Source organism: Bombyx mandarina, chromosome 05, assembly GCF_030267445.1.
Source record: "Bombyx mandarina strain Sakado chromosome 05, ASM3026744v2".
NCBI lineage: Eukaryota > Metazoa > Arthropoda > Insecta > Lepidoptera > Bombycidae > Bombyx > Bombyx mandarina.
This window is the reverse complement of record NC_143212.1, coordinates 7,975,697-7,983,550: the sequence shown is the minus strand read 5'-3', so window position 1 is coordinate 7,983,550 and position 7,854 is coordinate 7,975,697. Positions and strand designations below refer to the sequence as shown.

The 7,854-nt window shown below is 36.8% G+C and overlaps 2 long non-coding RNA genes across 2 annotated transcripts; one reads left to right on the top strand and one right to left on the bottom strand.

Annotated features, from left to right (window-relative positions):
- Positions 1 to 816: 816 nt before the first annotated feature.
- On the bottom strand, positions 817 to 5,581 carry LOC149502939 (uncharacterized). Its single transcript, XR_016323135.1, has 3 exons — positions 4,936 to 5,581; positions 3,738 to 3,898; positions 817 to 1,070 (listed from the first exon to the last, which is right to left on the bottom strand). It is a non-coding gene; the product is annotated as an uncharacterized LOC149502939 (long non-coding RNA).
- Positions 946 to 4,081, top strand: LOC149502940 (uncharacterized). Its single transcript, XR_016323136.1, has 2 exons — positions 946 to 1,085; positions 3,547 to 4,081. It is a non-coding gene; the product is annotated as an uncharacterized LOC149502940 (long non-coding RNA).
- Positions 5,582 to 7,854: the final 2,273 nt, after the last annotated feature.

Below are 7,854 nucleotides of genomic sequence, written 5' to 3'. Positions count from 1 at the left end.
GAAATTTGCAGTGTACCTACTAGTAACAGCCCATGCTGACTCAAAACACGGTCCGTTTCTAGATATCTTTTTTTTACACGTACCACCCGACTTTGGCCTAAACTCCCCTCTAGGGTGTTTACTGAATGAATGCTATAATATGTCTTTCTTCAAACGAAGATTGAGGAGAGTACTAAGAGGTAGCTAGCGTCTTGGCTATGCCGTTGCCTACTGTATCTAGCGTTCATGAGCGACGATAACCACTCAGAATCGGAAGGACAACATGCTCGTCTGCCTGGCAGGGCAAAAAGTACCTACCATAAATTCTCAATTTAGGAATTAGTAGGAGAGTTAGACAACAAAATAAGCTTAGGGAAGTAAACCCAACGAAAGACATTGAAGAAGGTAGTAAGGTAGCCATGGTTGTAGGGCGCGATGTGAGCCAGCACGAATAAGTACCGCTGTCCTGGGCCCAGTAGCCGTACAATACAATGAGGGTGGGAAACGTTTCTAATATCTATGTGATCTATAAACGTCTAAGCAATATGTGGTCCGTGGACCGTGACTTCTTTAATTTAGTACAAAAAAGCAGAAGTAGTAACTCGATATAGTCGAACTCTGCTTTTCGTTAGACTAACAGTCGAAGAGATTTCATGTGGGTCCTGTAGCCTAGAAGAAGTGTAAATGTTCGTTTTCTTCATAAATTACTGTTATTTTTTACGAAGTGCTGATGTTCCTTATAATTACCATGCAAACCTATTGACTGCAACCGTCTAAACTGTTACAAGCTTCGTAATCGACTTACCAAACTCATCGGGTTCAGTGAAGCGACATCGCGACGTGACAACAAACGTTTATTTTGATTACTACAAATTTTCGCAACGAAATCATTATTGGTGCGAAGTGAACGTAAGATAACATTGTTTTAAAACTTGTGTTTTGTACAAATAGCAATAAAAACTGTACAGCGGTGCTGGCCACAGCTTCCTGTGATACGGCAGTGGCGCGCCGCACCGCCCGCTGTGCTGATAAACACGCGCCGGTCGACTTCCGCCTCCGAGGACGCGACGACCCATCTCCGTCCACTCTCACTGCTCGGTCAACATGTAATATAAATAGAAAATAACCTTTTTTTAATCAAGCCTCGGATATTTCGAAGAAGTTCTTATAGGTACACAAGCCGTACTCGACCGCTTCGCTGGGCATTTAAAATTAACATTATTATTTATTGTCATTATTATTAGGGTGTCCAATACTCATATAAATATTAGCCTATCCATTAAGAAGATGTATTTTCTACATGGATACCAAGTTTCAAGTCAATCGGATGCATGATTCAGTTATTATAATGGACCATCCGTAACAACCACTGTAGATTTATATACATATTAGTATAGATTGACAGAAACGAATTTGAATACGCTCAAATACTAATATGCTGTAAATAAAAATCAGCCAAATCAAAAAAATCAATCAAAAACAGTTATGACTAGGTTTTCAATTTCGGTGAGCCGAGCTTGTAGTCTATCATTTTAGTCACAGTCTAAAGGCAAAGTCATGAGTCAGATCGTGATGCATACATACTACTAAATAAATGTGTCAGATTTGATAAATGATGAAAGAAAATTTAGTTGGGTTTCAATGGAAAATGGGCAGTAGCGTTCTATGAGTATTATACCAGCGTACTGCGACCTCCAACTAGCATTTACTGGTGGTAGGAAGTATTGTTGCCGCTGCGGGAGTACCACTTACCCATTTCTGATGTAAAGCAGAAATGCGTTCCGTTTTGAAGGATAGCACAGTCGTTATACAATTCATGAGACTTCCACCAGATTAAAGCCCTAAGCAGGGAAGCCTTGAAGCCTTAAGGGTAACAGCATTCAATTCGTAATGTCTATTGCCTCTGGTAGCCATTTGACACAAGGTAGACCCTGAACTCGTTCACCAATCAACGCAATAAAGAAATAAATAGCCATATAAATTAATCTGGGTACTTCTTTACAGTTTCCACTTAAAATTGTCTTCAGAAATTTTAAAGAAATTTCGACTCTCAGAGAGTAAGATAGATATTTTTCCAAATATATAAAGAAAACTTTATTGCACACCAAAACACAAAACATTGAAAAACAGTCAAGAGGCAAAGTATCATTGTACAATAGCCGGTGCTATCGATAAAGACATTGCTTCCAGACAACCTTTTCTAACTAGAGAAATTCGGAAAAAGATACAACCGTGTACTACAGCATACGTTGTACTAATATAAATAATATTCAGAATGATCAATCAAAAATATACACTCTGCTAGTATATATGAGTACGATCCCAATTAATAAGCGGAGCGGTCCCAAAACTTTTAAGAACAGTTTAAGCTACTCTAGTCTAATGTTAAACGTTGACAGTACATACGACGTCGTCTGATATTAAGGTCAATTGCCTCGCTCGATTGTTGGGCTAGTCTCCGATAAGACTGTTCAAACGGTCACGCTACCGATGTCTAAATAAACACACAAAAATTTATCTAAGGCCAATATTATTTATACTACCGATATACCTCTAATTGGTCAGTTAACATTTGCTGACGTAGAAAACCATTTAACTTTATTAGCCGGTAAATAACATCAATTAGACTACATTGACAGGAATGAAAATTTTCTAACAGCAAAACTTTTAATTCCATGAATAAATTTTAGTACTATCTCAGCTTCCATAATAGCTTGTCGGAACCTATGTACATCGGTTATTATAGTTATCACGAGACCATGAACAATCGATACACACAAATACGCTTCATTTTTTTCTGTATCAGCTAATGACGCTTCCTGCTTCGTATACGGTTGATTGATATTGAATATAAACCAAAACGGGTTCTTACCTGCACCAGTAACTATACTAAATTAAAGGGTGTTGCAGACATTCATCCACTATAAGGTTAATTTATTTTATATTATAATATAAATGGATAATAATTTATGGGTTTGTTTGTTTATTCGTGTTCGTCGTCGTTTTTATCCGATTGAGTTGGAACTGTTCAGTTATTGTTGGCAAGAACACCATCAACTTAAAATGGGTGACGTGGAAGTTGTTTTAACATATGGTTATAATTCATTCATTTGGCCAAAATCTGTCGTGTTTAGTTATATTTGCTAATTAATTAGCACTATTTAAAACTCAACTGACGGCTATTAACCTAATAATAATATAATTTGATCATTAACTTATAATATTATTAGTGGAAATACCAATATCAGCATTAGCATTTGCGAATTTGGGATTTTATGTTGAATTTTGAATCAGACTTTCCGTGAGTTTTGGGTATTTCTCAATTGTTTGTCATAATAATCAGAACAAAATGATTTGCTGTTTCTAACTTCAGATGCCTCATGATCTAAGAAGCATACATTTATTATAAAATGAATGTCGATTAAAATTATTAATTTCTTGTTAAATTATCCTTCCTGTTAACTACATGTGTCCTTCTTAGTTACTATGTAACAGTATTCTTACCCATAAAGTTTAATAGATTTTGTATATAAGCATAATGTATTATCGTTGTTGAATTTATTTCAGAATCTCATCCACTCACCACTCTACACAGTATGATTAAGTCAAGCCAGTGATGTATCATCATCTCGGCGTGGTCGGCGTCATAAGTCAAATATTTGTAATTCATCAGCCCAACCACTTATCACTGTTCATCCGTGTTCGATTCTAAATTATATACTTGAATTATATTATTGAATAACGTAGCTCTTACTCACACATTCATCACAAGATATTCTCGTCATATTATAGCGGCCAGCTAACATCACAAACGTCAGTGGGGCCGAACTGTTGAGAGATGTCATGGACACGGGTGGTTGCGTCACCAAACAATGTGAAGCGAAGCAACCGAATAAGCAGTTTTCACATCGCCTTCAACCTGCAATCCTCATATTTACCAACGCAAATTTAGCTAATAACTATTAAATCATAATTAGCCTAATTTACAATTACTCAGAAATATGTAGACTAATTAGAAAGCATAGATAAATCCGTGGAACGGAGCTGTGACGAAAAAATCCCTACGTCCGTTTCAATGGCTAATAAATGACCTAGCTATCCAGTGATCTGACTTTTCTTAATTAAGGTTATGGTGACTCTCTGGTCGACCTCTACCATTAATTAATTAATAACCCCTAGAAAATTGATAGCCATCATTAATCTGAGAGATGAAATAAACTTGTATACAATTACAATTACAGATTAATACAGTTACAACAATAATAATAGGGGTTAAAGTATGAAATTACCATTTTATTTTAATAGGCACTACGAATTGACATAGAACCTTCATGATTTGAGATTTTTGAGTGAAACTTTTTTCAAATGGTACCTATGAGGTTCTTCTTTTAAAAAATGTGCAACATTCGATTGTCGCCTTTCAGTTGTTTTTTTTATTTAGCTTATACAAGAAAAATGGATACTTCGAAAATTCGAATGATTTTTGAATACGAGTCCCGACGCAGAACTAGCACAGCAGAAACAGCTCGCAACATCAAGTAGATAGACATTTTGATTAAATAAATATGTTAAATGATAAAAAACCAAAATCAACTTTTCAGTACAAATCGGCAATTTCATACTTTAATCTCTAATATTTCGTTTTGAGGCAAGAGTAAACAAAGTCGTCTTTTTTTCAATTTATTAATTTATTAACATTACATATTTTTTTTACTTTCTTAAGCGTCATTAAAGTTGCAAGGAAACGTCTTCTATTTCCGATCAGATACATCACCAAGATAAACTTTCTTTGCTGACACTCCGAAGCCAAAAGAAACTTTCCAAGAAGAATAAATTAAGGGACCGCATAACCGACCGCGCCAAATAAGGACGAACAGGATTAAATTTAGTATATACCGTCCGTGAAGCACACCACGTTCCTATTTAATATTCAAGGCGATATTAATTTATACTCACATTATCGGTAACCGGTATTACTTAGTATGGCAATCGACTTTAAATAGCACCATATATTTTAGTAGTTCAAATAGGGAGTCCCATCAGTCTAAAACTAGTTATTTTTTTCCCTAGTCTGTTTAACTCGTGTCTCTCACTATAGTTCGTAATAATATATGTAACAACACACTGACTAATTCGAATCAATTGAACGCATGAAGTTCTCACAATATCGTCACTAACCGTGTCCTACTGTGTATTTAGGACGATCATCTGGTACGAAAAATAGGTCGTTAACTAATTTAGCGTATTTGAATAATTTTTTTAGGTGCACATCAATTACGCCTAGTCTAAATAAAACATTTATAAACATACCAAAACACACTTACGTGGACCTGTTTACTCTATTTTCCTAAACGCTACGTAGACCGATAGGTATAGGTACTCTGTTGTCAAACCACGGCACTAGCTTCATAGTAGATGGTCCTTTGTTTCAGCTGTCATTTTGCATTGGAAGGCTTTTAGAAAGGGGAGCTTGAGCACACAAATTAAATTTCGTTGAATCATTGTGAAATGCAGCCGTGAACGTCAGCGGATTTCCAATAATTACCCGTGAATATAGTGGAGCTGTGAACTACGGCGATTTTGAAAGTATCATCTTATAATTTAGCTTCATGAAAAATTATGCTTTTTTTTCCTACCTATGCTGACAGCCTTGAGAGGCTAAGCCTTCTTCAGCTTCGCCCTAACGTGTGTAGGTGAGCTCACGGGGCTCAAACCGGAGTGTTGCTTACACTGACCCTAGCAAGAGCAGTACTTCGCAGAATCTACCACGGGATCGGAAACGCGACCCACTGAGAAGATCCGGCGAGAATCTCAGTAGGCTGTGTCTATGGGTTAATTCGCTCGTCGAGCCCTTCATCGCAAGCGACGGGTAGAACGAGGACGGTGACCGGTGCTTGTGGTGCCTAAAAGCACCGTTAATGGATCAGGAGGATCCGTAATGACGTGCTTTGGGCGACGTCGACGGTTTACGGTCACGGTTACGACGGTCCATCAAAGACCGGAAAAATCGTTTTAATACTAAAACATGACGCTAAGTCATTTTTTACTAAAGTAAGATACATTATTAACATCCAAACATTAATTTCTCTATTTTGATTAAGAAAATTATAATACTATATAATTATAAATTCTTCAGTAGGTATTTTAGGGTACATATTTATAAATTTAATGATACTTGCTAAACGCTAATTCCAACCAATTGCCAAACGCTATGTACACTAGTCAACCATATATTTATCATTCAGTTTTTAATTGATTTTTAAATCAATATAGTCGCGGCGACGTCCGCGTCGGTCGAAGCAATATTGTATTATATAACATTAAATCCAATGATCCACGTCAACGTACATCAAGAAACGTAAACACGGACCGTACCACTCAGTCCGTACCGCGACCTATTATTTAAATCCCCTTGGACGTGAGTTCCATTATCTCTCAGCGTTTGGTCAAGCCCTCAAGTGAGTGGACATGACGTCAGCATAAATGCGTTGGGGTGCTCTAAAGAAACAGCCTGCTCGATCTGTATAATACCCTTCTCAAAGCTGAAATTGTTTTTTTTTTTTTCAAAAGAATATAAACGACGTTGCCGAATGAAGGTAATTTATTACGTAACATTTAAATGGTACATGTAACATTCTAATTCGTTTTCATAGAATTCATTAGAACAAAAACAAAAATTATTATTGCTCTAATATTTTTTATTATTTTTTTTATTTTTTATTGCTTAGATGGGTGGACGAGCTCACAGCCCACCTGGTGTTAAGTGGTTACTGGAGCCCATAGATATCTACAACGTAAATGCGCCACCCACCTCGGGATATAAGTTCTAAGGTCTCAGTATAGTTACAACGGCTACCCCACCCTTCGAACCGAAACGCATTACTGCTTAACGGCGGAAATAAGCGGGGTGGTGGTATCTACCCGTGCGGACTCCCAAGAGGTCCTACCACCAGTGAAAATACCGACGAGACACAATGGTCTGTCTGTTGGTAAGCGGTTACCTTCAAGCCAGTGTTGACCGCTGTCTTCAGTCCCTTTTAAGCCTCGCTTGAAGAAGAAAATGTCAAATCACTGTCAATGAATGCAACAGTTCCGGGTTGTAGGGATGAAAGGTGATCTGAAAGTGGGGGGTTCCGTGGTAAATATGAAATGAGGAGATAATCTCCAAAATATACTGTCGTTTAAGTAAGTACACTTGAAAAATTCTTAAATGAACGTTATATAATATCTGATCATCCTGGAATATAATGGGATTACGAGTGTTTAGAATGTTTCAGTAGTTCAGAATTTTTAAAAACTCTTTGATATTGATTTGGTTCATCTCCTTCATATTATAAATATACCACGAGGCATTTACAAGTTCCATTAGTAATTACACTTTAGCTTTCATGTTACACGTTAGTTTTAAATTAATTTGAATTGGCGTCATTACTGATGGCAGAGCACAACTATGAGCGCGCACGGGTATGCATAAATCCAAACAATCATTTAGATTTCAATGGATATTTTCTATTTTCCAGCCTAGTCCTGCTAAGATGCAGTCATTCGTAACAGTTAGGAGAACGGATCAGTCGTTACCATTGAGACTTCGAACTCAGCTCAAAGTAGGTTGGGCATTCTCGTTGCAATGTTCATGGTTGCGATGTTAATGCGAAAATCATTAAATACTCGGAGTCTTCCTACCTAAATCCATAAAATACCAAAAAATAACCAACAATTCAATCAGCTAGCTTTCTGTTATCCTTGTACGATTTTTTTTTTCATTTAGAAATAGCGCACTTACATCAAAAATGCAGGAGCTTCGAGAATTGGTATCACTCAAATGCGTATAAACAAAAAGTGTAAAGCACCGCTCTCGAAGAATGAGTAAAACAA